The 14,934-nt window shown below is 33.4% G+C and overlaps 1 pseudogene; it reads right to left on the reverse strand.

The window, feature by feature from the left end:
* Positions 1–7,038: 7,038 nt before the first annotated feature.
* LOC145249136 (U2 spliceosomal RNA) lies at positions 7,039–7,141 on the reverse strand (annotated as a pseudogene).
* Positions 7,142–14,934: the final 7,793 nt, after the last annotated feature.

Raw genomic sequence — 14,934 nt, forward strand, 5'->3', positions numbered from 1 at the left:
ATCATTATATATATATATATATATATATATATATGTATATATAAAATTCACTTAGAAAAAATATGTAAGTAATTATATGTATATATATATACTTACATCTTTTTTCTAAGTGAATTTTCTTAATACAAAACTATATATATATATGTGTATATAATTTGTAAGCAATTCAAACACCACAAGTATATTTATAGCATATTCATAATATTTTATTTGAAATATGGTACGTCTTACACTTGTTTCGTTGAATGGTATATCAGAAAACTCATCAGAGACGCGGTCCTGGATATGACCTTAAACTATATCCAGTGGTGAGGTCCCAGCTTGCGGGCTTTGGGGAGTGTGGAGCCACCCTTTAATTTCCATTGCTCCCAGGTCCACTCTGACTCGGAGTGATAGTACCTATTAGGGTGCCAACTATGGGTTAAATAGAAACCGACTTCAAAACAAAAAATATATTCTATTAAAAATATTTTTCTTCAAAATCTTTGGATTCGGCATTAAATAACCTGAAAAGGGTTGATATGCCGTAAAACAAAAACAACCAACCATCAGAGACGCTCATCAATCCATAAAAATGTTTTTCTCTCTTTTCGAGAAAATCCAAAGATGAAACAAGACACGGAATTATTTTAAAGTCATAAGAGAAAAAATGTTTAAACTTACTAATTCTATGTTATTTATGGATGCTTTCAGAAAGAAAGAATACATTAAAAGTATATATACTAAGCTATATATATATATTATTTGAGGGTAAACATTTACATATGGTCGCTACAAATAGTCATCTGTTTCGGTCAAAGAGACTTCCTCAGGCGACCTAGAACCTCTCGACGCCAAAAAGAAAAATGGGAAAAATTAGAAAGAAATTGAAAAGGAAATATGGAGCTCTTCAAAAAAAGTATAAAAAGATCATAAAAAGTTGTGAGCTCTCTTAAAAGAGGATAAAAAGGGGATAAAAATAAACGGAGATAAAAAAGGGAAAGATCGCATTAGAACCTATTGGAAGATTATTCAAAACTATTTTAATAACAGGATATAAATCTGAAATAATTAAAGTGGGGCATAATTTTACTGGAACTGTAAATTGTATAGGAAAGTGTGTGGGAGGGTGTCTGTTTATACATTGATTTTGAATGTGTCAGGGAAAGATCTTGCACGTGTATTATTTGACATCAAGAGTTACGTGTCGTTATACGTTAAGTTAGGAATGGGGGGATTTACTAATGCAAACATATTCATACCCAGACATAAATCTGTATATATACATGCATACAAAATATACAAATACATACATACGTGTGCAAAACCGACACACACATACACACGTAAATATATTCATATAAGAAAATACAGACACACAAGAATATACAACTATATGTATAGATATCCAAATAATCACAGGTATACATATATACCAATACATACAAATATACACACATACACACATATATACATATATATGCATACAGAAATATACAAATACACATACACACACATATAAATATATATATATATATATATCAGCAAATACATCTATATGTACACCTATATATATACGTATGTATACAATAAATATAGACAGACGGACATCTATAGAAATAACACTACGTACGGCGATAGTATTATATAGACATAAGTATATATTTAATTAAATATTATTAGGATATTAAAAATTTAAATGAATTATATTTAAGATAAAATTTTCGATTAAAGACTATTAAGGAATTATTAAGAAATTACTAAGAGTATTTAATATTTAATTGTAAATATGAAAATATACGCATATTATTAATAATAAGCAGTTATTAGTCTCATCATTATAATGGTATAAAAGGTGTTAAATTCTATCATATTATTATGTGCTATGTAAAGCATTCATTTTAATAGTTATTAATCAAAGTTTATAATATCATTTTTTTATTGAATAGATTGGAGTTGGGTGGTGCAGGTTTTAGACCATGGAATTGAAAATCATATCAGAATAGTAAGAGAATATTAAGAGAGGTACAAATATACAGATGCAAAACAAATAAATACAAACGTAAAGCACGCATACAAAAAATACACATTTATGCATGTAAAGGTATATAATAAAGGGGTAAAAAGGGATTATCAATATCTTTCTTATATTTCCAATTTTTCTTTTTGGCGTCGAGAGATCACCTGGGGAAAGCCTTTTGACTGAAATAGATGGCTATTTGTAGCGACCATATGTAACTGTTTACCCTCAAATAATAAAAAAAATATTTTGCACTTTTTATTGAGCACTATTTAACAACGTCGTTGTCTTCATTAGTACCGACTTTTGAACACCTCAAACCTGAATATATATATATATATATATATATATATATATATATATATATATAATCGACGCCACGGTCTAGATGTGAGAGATAAGTTATGTATCCTTATTGTCAATTCATTATTAAAGTGTATACTAGCATGAGTACCCGGCGTTGCCAAGGTGTGGAGAGATTTTATAGTAAGGGTATTGATCAACGAAGCTCTAAAAGAATGTTTCAAACAAAATAAATTAATCGGCCCCCTAAAAAATGTAAATAGCAACGAGTACAACAAAAAGAAAACAGAGAGATAGAACTAGAATCACAAAATCCTATGGGAGATGGAGATACAAGCGGATAAAGCAATCCAAGCAAAAGATGTGATAATTGATAAGAAAGAAAAGTCCTGCCAAATCGTAGATTTTGTTGTTCCAGCTGACCACAGGATAAATATCAAAGGAAAGGAGAAACTGAACAAATACACAGAGCTGGATGGATTTGCTGAAATGGACGGTTTCACGCCAAGGAGAAACTTTTCGGTGCGGATTTGATCACTTCTCGGACTGTGTGCCTTCCTTTGGATATCTTTGCCTCCTCATGGGTTTGCTACAAAACGATAAACAATCCTAGGAGCATAGACAGTGTCTCTGATAATGTTGTTACACGGCGCGGGACAATTCATCAATTACTATTCTATGGTGAAATTCTACAATGGCACTCATTTCTAGGTTACTGGAACATAAGACTCTAAAAAGTACAGCAACATACATTTCAGATATTAGTAGGGCCAAGAAAAGGTGTCAAATCCTCGCAGCCTTACCGTAGTAGCTTAGTACCTGACAGCTGTTCTGGAACTGAAAAAAGCTTGTGTTGCAATGTCAGTGGATCCTCTTCAACATTTTTTTTCACAAGACGCAGGATTCTTTCAGAAGGTCGAAGGGAGTGGGGAATTGTATAAGGTTTTGTGCACTTTTGTCCTTTCTTCTGAATAAAACAATCACTCTATTTACAGTAGAAAAGTGGTATTGAAAGATTCCCTGCTATTTTGTGTTGACTAAGACCACCATCATCGGGACCTATGATTCAAATATTCTGATAATCGCATGCGCCCTTTGGTTCGTAGCAGGCATCAATGACGTTAGATGGAATTTTAGTGATTTAGTAGGATAGTGCAAACGGAAACGTTTCTATAAAAATTTACCGAAATTTTAACATTTTGTAGCAGCTGTTTTGCATGGAATATTAATATTTCGGTCTTGGAATGTAATTATACTGTTATTCTTATATATATATATATATATATATATATATATATATATATATATATATATATATATATATATATATATATATATACACTTGTGCCCGATATTATTCATACCCCTCCTTGAAAATTGAGTTTATTAGGTGTAACTTTGTAAGAATTTATTGTTTACGTCCATATTGATACATATTCTTAATAAACCTCTTCTGATCATTTTCGTCATTTTAAAATCTCGGGATACTTGTAATAAAAGAAATATACAGCTATTTATAAAATCTGCAATGTTCAAAAATAATCATACCCCCTTATTTTTTCAGTATTAATCGAGTTTCTGACTGTTTGTTTCCTGTTTGATTCTTATTTTGAATGCTTTTATACAACCTTTGATTAATTTCATTTCGTTTTTTGCATTTTTCAGAAATTAAAATGATATCAACTGAAAACCAATAAAAGAATAAAAATTATTAGAATGGGGAAGAAAAAAGAGCTTAGTAATGATCTTAGGACTAAAATTGTGAATTCACATAAGGATGGTTTAGGTTACAAGTCAATTTCCAAGAAATTTGAGGTCCCTACAGCAACAGTACAGAGCATCATCAAAAAATTCCAGAGCCACCACACAACAAACAACTTGATTGGTAGAGGAAGGAAAAGGAAACTGTCTGCTAGAGCCACCAGGGATATTGTAAGCAGTGTTAATGCAAATCCAACCACCACTACTAAGGACATTTTAGAAAATCTGGAGTCTTCTGGCATAAAAATATCAAGGCAAACATTGCAAAGGACTCTGCATGAAAATGGTCTGAAAGGAAGAAGACCAAGAAGGACTCCATTGCACACCGGAAAACACCTTGCAGCACGTCTAAAGTTTGCTAGGACCCATGTGAATTCTTCAGAGTCCGTTTTCTCAAGTATTTTGTGGACTGACGAAACAAAAATTGAATTGTTTGGCCATATGGATGCTTCTTACGTTTGGAGGAAGAAAGGAGAAGCTTACAACCCAAAGAACACCATACCCACGGTGAAACATGGTGGTGGTAGCCTAATGTTTTGGGGCTCCTTTTCGGCTAGTGGTCCAGGTAGTTTGGTCAAGATAGATGGAACCATGAAGAAGGAGCAATATTTGGAGATACTCCAGAAAAACATTAGACAGGATGCGGAGAAGCTCCATTTAGGACCAAACTGGGTCCTTCAACAGGATAATGATCCAAAACATACTGCCAAAATAGTCAAGAAATGGTTTGAGGATAATCAAATTAATATTTTGGAATGGCCTAGCCAGAGTCCCGACCTGAACCCTATCGAAAACCTCTGGCACATATTGAAAACTAAGGTTAAAAAGCGGAAACCTAGAAATTTGAGGGATTTGGAGAACTACTGCATTGAAGAATGGTAAAAAATCAGTGTTAATGCTTGTAAAAACCTTGTTGATAAATATCCAAAACGGTTACAGGCAGTTATTAAGAATAAAGGGCATGCTATTGACTATTAGTAAGAGAGGTATGAATAATTTTGAACTAGTGCCATTATTGTTTTTCTTTGTATACTGTTTCAAACTTGCATAATTTATTTATTTGTTGAGTTTAAATTAAATGCTTATGCTTGATTTATTGTTTGAAATCCCTTTAATATTGTCTACCTTCTGGTTTGAGCAATATTCTTATAGAAATCTAAAAGATCCGAGGGGTATGAATAATATCGGGCACAAGTGTATATATATATATAAAATTTACGGAAATTTCTCGAGAGCTTTTCGGCTATCGTCTCATCAGGAGAAATCGATAGCATGCAAAACAGTATTACTGGCGAAATGAAAGAGCACTACAGAGGAATTTGAATGTGTCAGAAAAAAAGAAAAGAAACGATTTAAAGAAAGATTTAATCTGAAGTTACTGCGTTTAAAAGCGACTACAACTAAAACCTGGAACAACGAGGGAAAAGAAAGAAAAAAACGGGGATAAAACGGGTCAAAGTTCCCAAAAGAGAAACCTAAAAAGCCATTTTCCATCGAGCACATCTAAAGTGCCACTCTACACCATGAGTAAACTTACGTAAGAATGGATCATACAAACCTATCTATACACCTTCATACTAACCTATCTACTAACTACCATACTAACCTATCTATCCACCTTCATATATATATATATATATATATATATATATATATATATACATATATATATATATATATATATAATTTATGTATTATGATGTAAAGTGTCATAAAGAATCCAGTCTAGTGCATCAAACACAAAATCGCGCACATTACACAAATACGAAATATTTTCCTTTTATGGCGCCGTGAAGTAGTTGTTTGTTCCTCATTAAAACACTTGGCATCTGTGAGTTGTGGTTTTAAATACATCTATAATATCGCGCGCCCAACAACGTTTAATGTATTGCAATACACATAACATAACTTATAATGTTTTTTCTCATTAACAAGAATTTATGGCAACATACAACAGATCGAATATTACCTAGCATTTTCTCGTCATTTGTCATGTATGAAGGATGAAACCTAAAAAAGACATTTTCCATCGAGCACATCTAAAGTTATCTTCTAACGTCATTATCCGAATAAAATAGAGAGAACACGGGCAAAAAATACGATAATATCAATGAGAAACACGGAAGCCATTTCCGTTTTTACAGAAAAGGGATTTACGTAAATATAATCGCGTTTATTATTCCATATATAGTATGCATTCCGCAGTCTTTAGTTATATAATAAAAGCACAGAAAATAGCGCCTACGTACGACAGCGTTCTTGCTGTCGCGTGCAGTTGTAGTAGAAGCAGCAGTAATGCTAGAAGTAGAAGTCGTAGATACAGGAAAAGGGGGAGTAATCATTGCAATGTTATCTATTGAATTTCTCAGAGAAGTTAGTTTACATAAAGCATATAAAATGGATTACTGTTATTGATTTCAAATAAAATTTATAAATATCTGCATGAAAATGAAAAAAAAATGAAAACAACATTATATCTTTGAAAATTTGATATTTAAAGTAAAATATTATTCTCAGGTCAGATTAAACAGTGTTTCATGCTTTGTAGAATTTCGGTTATCTTTGCATTCGCATGGCAGTTAGAGCTCAATTATATTACGAAGGGTTACCTTTACCGTTAAATGCTAGTGTCTATACTTCTACTGAAGAGATAAACCCAGAGGTAGGAGGAACAAGGCCAACAGTGGTGTGCTCTCGTGTAATGAATGAATGCGTGAATGCAAGAATGTACATGCAATTCTTAAAGAACAACTAAAATGACCGAAAAATAGGCTGAAATGACTTAAATAAATAAAAAGTAAATGACTTAGAATGACTTTAAGGATGAATTGAATGACCTTAAGAATAACTTGAATGCTTAAAAAATAAGTGGAATCCTTCAAAAACAACTTGAAAGCTCTGGAGAATGACTTGAATGGCTTTGAGCCTGACTGGTTGTAAAGTGCGTGATCATTTTACATTAAATTAATATAGAAAAGTGGTCCCCCAATTAATATCACAAAGTTACAAACATAAGTAGAGCATGTAGTAAGAACAGATACTACACTTTGATCTTGGCCAAAAGGCCAAGAAAAGGGTATTTATTTGTTCCCCTACCGAGCAAATTAGGCACAAGGCTGATTTTAATGTGAAAGTGAAGGGGGAAATGGGGGCCAACTCCCCGGGAAGTAGGGGAGCTGGATAGTGACAATTGGCATGAAGGGTTGGTATTTATTTGCTCTCCCACCATGCAAATTAGGCACAAGGCCGATTTTTAATGTGAGGAGTGAAGGGAGAAATGGGGTCCAACTCCCCGGGGAGTAGGGGAGCTGGATAGTGACAATTGGTATGAAGGGTTGCCCCTACATTGACCAAGGTGTTATATGTAAGGTTGCCCCCACATATGGTCTTTGCTTGCAGTATCTATTTATTTGCTTCCCCACTGAACAAATTAGGCACAAGGCCGTTTTTTTAATGGGGAGAGAGAGGGGGGAGGGAAAAGGGGGACCAGCTCTCGAGAGGTGGGAAATGGGAGCTGGATAGGAACTGTTGGTATGAAGGGTTGCCCCTACATTGACCAAGGTCTGATATGTGGAGTTACCCCCACATATGATCTTTGCTTGCGGTATCTGCCGGAACAGATACTACACTTTGATGTTGGCCCGAATACCAAGAAAAGCTTAAAACCTGAGAACAGCATCTATTAATAACAGACCTTTGATCTTAACCAAAAAGGCCAAGCACAAAAGTGTTATGGACAAACCGACCGACCGACGGAGTGACTTATAGAGTCGCTTGCACGCGACTAAAAACGAGCGCATATTACTCATGGTTTCCAATGAACGCAGCATCAATAATAAAAAATTATTTTGTATGTATAAATAAAAAATACAGCATATAAGACGGTGTTTCGCTGACCTTATATTTACTCTGTTTGAATCCAGCTACACTCTATTTCTGAATTAGTTTGAATTCAAATCACACTATAGTAAACATTACAAAGTTTGGTTAAACCTTGCATATTAGGAAAATTGCTAACTAGTTTTTAACGCGCATATGGAATACGTTATAAACTGTTAATTTGTTTTATACCAGACAAATACAATTAATGAAAGAACTTAGTTAAAATTGTCTATTTCTTGTCTAGACAATGATTCGAACACTAGTTAATTTGAGTTAAAGTTAGTAGAATTCCGAAAACTCAACATTACCTTAAGTCATTTCACAGAAACTTATTCATAAATTGAAAAAACAAATGTGGGAAGTCCTCTTATGTTTTAACGTATTGCTTGATATAATTAAAAAGTTGTGATTGCAGTCTAATTTTTTTAGATAATGGTGGACTATTTGTTTAATTGGGTTCTTCGAAATACTGTTCTCATCTTGAGTGGTTCTTTCTTTGCTTTGTTTTTTTAAAGAGTTTCGGGCGATTTAACCTTCGACTTTCTTCAGGTGTATCTTGTCGAACTCGGGAATCCTTCTGTCAGACTTAGTAATTATTCGGTCGAACTTGGGAATGTGCACGGAATTTCGAACAGAATCCTATGTTAAATACAAGGGAGTAGTAAGCTCCCGTTCAGTTAGTTATTATCAGCGGCGCAGTGGATAAAGTACTTGGTAATTGAGATGTAAAATATTCACTCTTCTGAAGGTTAAAGTTTGGACGACACCTAAAATACAATTGTATATTCCTTGGACTTCTATCCAGTCAGGGATGACATAACGAAAGTATGCTATCCGAGGATTAAGGAAAATTTTCCGTTAACAATTCCGGGCAGATTCCTTATTTTGATAGAAACAGCCTCGAATTCAACTATTTTCTATTTTGGCTAGATACGCCGCCGCATTTATTAAAAGTTATTATATGAGTATAATATAGAACTACTTGATAAGGTAGTATGTTTGATATTTAGTACTTTATATTTCCTGTATCTTCTAGAATTTTGTATGCAAAATATTGTATTGAAATATTAGTATTCTAGGTCATGTAATATTTTTTACATTTTTTGTTCATTTTAAAATACAGCATTTCCATCTATTGTGTTTGTATTTATTATGGCATATTTTTGCAAACGTATGATTATATTTCTTAGTCGCTCACAAAGATGACTCTAATCATCTACTTGTTTTGTGGATCTGAAGATGGCTTGACAGTCTGATCCGAGCTGGTAAGGGGCTTCCCCAAGTGGGACACCTGTGGGTTATTCTGAAGCAAAGGTGTTGATTGCTCTGACTTTTCGAATAGTTCATTTTCTCCCGAGTTCTTCGATGCGTGCAGACTCAGTAAGCGTGATCCCTTTGTGGCTTGCAGTGTGCAAGAAACATCCCTTTTGAACTAGATTTCCCACGACTCTGAACACAAACCAAACTCTCACTAGAATTATGATAATCTCATGAGTTAAGAAATGAAACACATTTATCGTTCAGAGATTTTGTGCTCGGAATTGACAATTTGTATTGTTCGAATTATTATAAGCACTATTCCCATGGTAGATATTGATTTCACAGAATGTAAGGCTATGAACTTCTGTAAATTTTCAGCGGCACATACACCCGTGGCAGAATGCATAACCGCATTGAGTACCTGTCAGTTGTAAGTCTGGGTTTTCTAGGTGTTGACCGCTCAGTTATTATCAGAGATGGTAATAAGAATAAAATGAGAAAAAAAAAAATAAGTGGTCACTTCTTCTGTTCTGACTTCCGGAACGAAAGCAATCTGACTCAGTGGAATCAAATAATTAAACACACAAACACACACACACACACACACATACTCACGCACACAGCTTAAACAAAAATTACAATGCACTCTTGCCAACACAAAATCAGTGTATTTATGTATTTATTTGTATTAACGTAAAAATTCTGCGTAACGTTTGTGAGAGCTTTTTTAATATGGCCTAGGTCTTTAAGCATTTCTCACACTGAAAGTTGTCGGGATGCTTGAAACAGTCGTAGTCGGTTGGTGAGATTATGGCGGAGAGGCAGAATTTCGTAGCGACGTTCTTACAACTTCTGCAGGGTCGGTTTAGCAATGTGTGGTCGGGCATTGCCGTTAATGTATTTTCTCTTGAATAATGCTAGGTGTTGTTATTGAAGTTTCTAATGCATTTCATCCATCTGTTGACAGTACTTCGTCGTAATGGTTTCGCCTTCATTTAACAAAACTGTAGTAGGTAAGATCGGGTGCAGACAATTAAACAAATGGCTTTCTTTTGGTGCAACTCTGGGTTCGGAAAGTGTCGAGCTGATTCGTCTGCGCCTAATTACTGATTTGAAAGTCGTCAGTTTTCATAAAGAACTCACTTTTCATCACAAGTCGCAACACAGTCAAGAAACAGGTTGTTCTTGTTGCGTACAAAAAGGGAAGATAACACTTTATAACGACGTTTCTTTTGATTGTCGGGCAATTCGTGAGGCACCGATTCATCGGGGGGGGCGGTTGTCTTTTCAATCTATCTCAAGTGGTTAGAAATCGTCGTATACATAACGTTTAATTCAGAAGCAAGTTCTCGAAAAGTTGTGCACAGATTAGCTTTGACTAAGGCTCTTAATTGTATCGTTGTCAATAGGCGATGGCCGGCAAATACGCTAATCATCTTCAAACCTCTCGTTGCCGTCACAAAATTTATTTAAGCACCATTGCGCTGTGCATTCAGTAGTGGTTCCAGGTGGGAAACGCTTCGTTGATATTGCGAGCTGTTTCAGCAGCTTTTCGGCTGAGCCTTAATTGAAATGAGAAAATTGTGTTCATTTTCTTTCTCTCCATCTGATATTCAACGTTTTGAAAAGAAAGCATAAAGTATTAAAACGAGTGCAACGCTCTTTAAAATGTTATATAAAGTAAAGGTTTTATACATAAAACTTATTTGTAAATGCATCATTTGAAATCCAAAATTTAAAATTCCGGAACAAGTTTCTTTCAAACCTAATATATATATATATATATATATATATATATATATATATATATATATATATATATATATATATATATATATATATATATATATATATATATATAGTCTTGGATGTTTTTTAACCTTTAAAACTGTATAAATACACTTATTTAATTTTTATATTTTTTATCATTCGTTGGAAAACCATTTAGTCAGTAAGTCATTTAATTACCTGCAATCAATGCATCAAGTTGCTCTCTCGAATTCACTATAGTACTAATGTTAATTTAAGGGATCATCAGTTGTTTACCATGAAACACTGTTTCGGGTATTTAAAAATAATATATATATATATACATTTATATATATATATATTTACATATATATTTATGTATATATTTATATATATATATTTATATATAAATTTATATATATATGTATACATATATATATATATATTTATCCTCAGCCGTATAATGTAATGGTGAGAAGCCTCGGATTTCGATTCTGCCTTGAGGCAGTTTCCTGTCTAGCGGCACTGATGAGCTGTGATTTGTGTGTGTGTATGAGTGGAAAGAAGGAAAGAAAAATGGAACAACCTAAGTTATATGCTCATCAATGTTTCGTCTTTATTACAAGCTTTTTCCGGATGAGTGGATGATTTGATTGAAAAAAGTAAAATACCGTACATTTTTTTTAAATATGCTTGGGAAAAGGATCCTTTCGTTCTGTTTCAGAACGAAAAAAGCCGTTAGCATTTCAAAAACTATAAAGCGTGAATTTTTCTTAAAGTCATATAACTATTTAGATGTTTAACAGAGATGATGCAATTTGTGTGTGTGTGTTTTTCTACATAGATATATTCGTTATAATTTAAATGTGGTTGTGCAATTGAAATGAAATAAGTGTATCTTTGTTTTGTTTTTTTATTTATTAACTGATTATATACATATTAATTATTATAGTTAATATTTTATGGTGTAAGTGAGTTATAAGTGTGTCTAAATTTTCTTTTGGTCTTTTTTAATAATTGTTTACTTATTAAAGGCGATGCATTGTAGCATCACCCACGCTGTGTAATAATGTCTGATTTGCGGATTCCAGAAGTGTTCGTCGAGATTTATTTGAAATAAATTTAACGATTACAGGAATGATTATACCGCAATGATTGCGAGAATAATGCTTTAAAACAAACAAAAAACAATCTTTCCACATTCTTGTGAGGTGCCGAGGAACAACAAAAACTTATTGACATATTGATATTTGCCATACTCAAAATTTTTTATTAGATTTTGTATAAATATAAAAATAAATTCACCATAATTAAAGGTAAAAACGAAAACTCAGGACGATTGTCAAGAGTACTCAACAGAACGAAAGTGGTGAAGAAATAAATTTCCAACAAATACCTGTTGCCAATTGCAATAAAATTGAGCGTGGGGCCAGCACCCTTACCCCGAATAAAGAACTCCTTGCTACAAAAGCATCTACAAAATTATAGATGGCCTATGCCCCACAGGGGCTCCAGGCTATGGAAATGCAATAAAATTATTTTCCTAACAGCCTGCATATTTTTCTGCTTCAAAATATTTAAGGCATCTTTATAGAATTTTAAATATTCGTCCAAATCCGTTCTTTTTTTTTAAGCTAATAATAGCGGATGTCCTCGAAATTGTTTTTTTATCCTCCGGGATGTAAAATTAAGAAATAGAAAATAAACAAATCTCCCAAATATCGTAAAATGTACTTTATTATAAAAATTAAACTTGGAAATATAAAAATGCATCAGATTTCTAAGATGGTTGACGTTCAAATTATCAGGCAGAAAACCAAGAATCAAATTTATATTTTAAAATGGTTAGTTATTAAAAGAAAAATGTTCAGTTCGATAAGCCAAAGGTGTTTCCATATAACTATAGTATCGATAGATGGAATAAATCACAATTATTAATATATATATATATATATATATATATATATATATATATACATATTATGTGTGTGTTCAATCAAACATACTTGAATATATATATATATATATATATATATATATATATATATATATATATATATATATATACACTAGCAAAAGTACCCGTCGTTGACTGGGTTAAAAAACAGCCGACAGAAAATCGACTCTGATTTATTCAAGTATGATATGTTATGAAAAGAAATGGTTGTAAAGAGATAGCTTCGAATCCGGGGGTATCAAAACCAAAGCAAAATATGATGAAAGTAAAAATAAAATAGATAAACCCAATAATTTATTATACCATACCTGTTCACACTGAAACACTTATCACAATATTCTGTGGATCTATATTAAAAAACCTTGTTAAACTTTGTGACATATTTCCATTCTATGGAGGTCAGGCGCGAACGAACACCCCATAATTTTATTATACCATATTTCTTCAAACTGAAACATAATTATCAATGTATACTTACGCAAATAGATATGAAAATCTTTATCAAAGTGTGTGCCTAGTTCCATTCTATGGAGGCCAGGCGCGAATGCAGACCTCACCATTTTATTATACCATCTCTATTTAAGGTAAAACATATTATCAAGGTATTCTTGTGTACATCTATATCAAAAACACTGGAAAACGTTTTTTTTTAATTTTTAATATTTTTTTATTTCCATACTTTGTGGACCAGGTGCGAACGCAGATCCCACAGTTTTAATGAACCACCGTTCTGCCAGATCAAACATACCCATTCCTATGTCTCGATACATCTTCTATAATTATATGTAATCAGATTTTAAAATAGTCACCCATGTAGGAGCCTATTCGTCGCCAGACACACACAGACACATGCACACATAGGCATTCAGCTTTATATATATACTAGCGTTGCCCGAGTGTTTGGAGGTGTGTGAGATCGGTCGGAGTTGGGGGTGTTAATGAAAACCTTAGAATAAGTGAAGTAAAAAAAGAAAACAGAAAAACGAACGTTAAAACTTATTTGAAAAATAAAGCGGGGGGTACCCGGGCGGTGGGGGGGAATCAAAACATAAGAATAAGCGAAGTAGAAAAACACAAAAAAGAACTAACGTAAGGCAAACGAACGATGTTAAATGTAAAAATCTGAAAAACAAAAAAGTAAACATAAAAACGGACGTTAAAACTTCTGAAAAATAAAAACAAAACAAAAAAACACGTGAAAAATGGCTTAAATAAGCCTGTTTCAATATTAAAATTTAAAAAATTGGTGGGTACCCAGGTTTTTTGGGGTGTGTGTAATCGGTGTAATCGGTTGGGGGTGGGGATTTTAATGAAAACCTTAGAATAAGCGAAGTAAAAAAACACAGAAAAACGAACGTTACGTGAAAAATGGCTTAAATAATCCTGCTTCAATATTAAAATTTAAAAAATCGAAAAAAAAGACAACTTACACCACAATTCGAACCCAAAACCTCCAGATAATGACCCAACGCTCTAATCAACTGAGCTAACACGACGCACATTAAATTGTGTCAGTTCTTCAAATATTTAAACTAAATCAGGTTATGACCTCGTCTGGCGTATGCGTAGAACCAATCTCGTCATGAGAAAAGTGTTGATTGCAAGGTGAAAATTTTACGTTTTTGGCCAATTTTTCGATATTTGTCGGGCGAATGATTGGGCTTTCATATTTGTCAATTTTTGTTCACTCTGTCGAAAGTTTTTAGCAGACACACAAACATACACACATACATACATACAGTTTCGCTTTTATATATATACTAGCGAGGGGTACCCGTTGCCCGGGTGTGTGAAGGTGTGTGTGGAAACTTTGGGGGTGGGGGTGCTTAAAAAAATGTGTTGGTAGGTAAGTATGAGGATCGAACCCGAACCCTTGAGGCAATGTCGTAAATTAAAGTGTGAAAAGAAAACGTGCGACGTTAACCATTGCCCCACCGCCAGATGCTAACGGAAACACGTTTGAATTTATTTAATTACTTGGATTTGGCAGGTGCCCGTTTTAATGACTTAATGAGGTCAAGTT

The sequence above is a fragment of the Euprymna scolopes genome, chromosome 27 (genome assembly GCF_053919585.1).
Source record: "Euprymna scolopes isolate OS-2025 chromosome 27, ASM5391958v1, whole genome shotgun sequence".
In the NCBI taxonomy this organism is placed as follows: Eukaryota; Metazoa; Mollusca; class Cephalopoda; order Sepiida; family Sepiolidae; genus Euprymna; species Euprymna scolopes.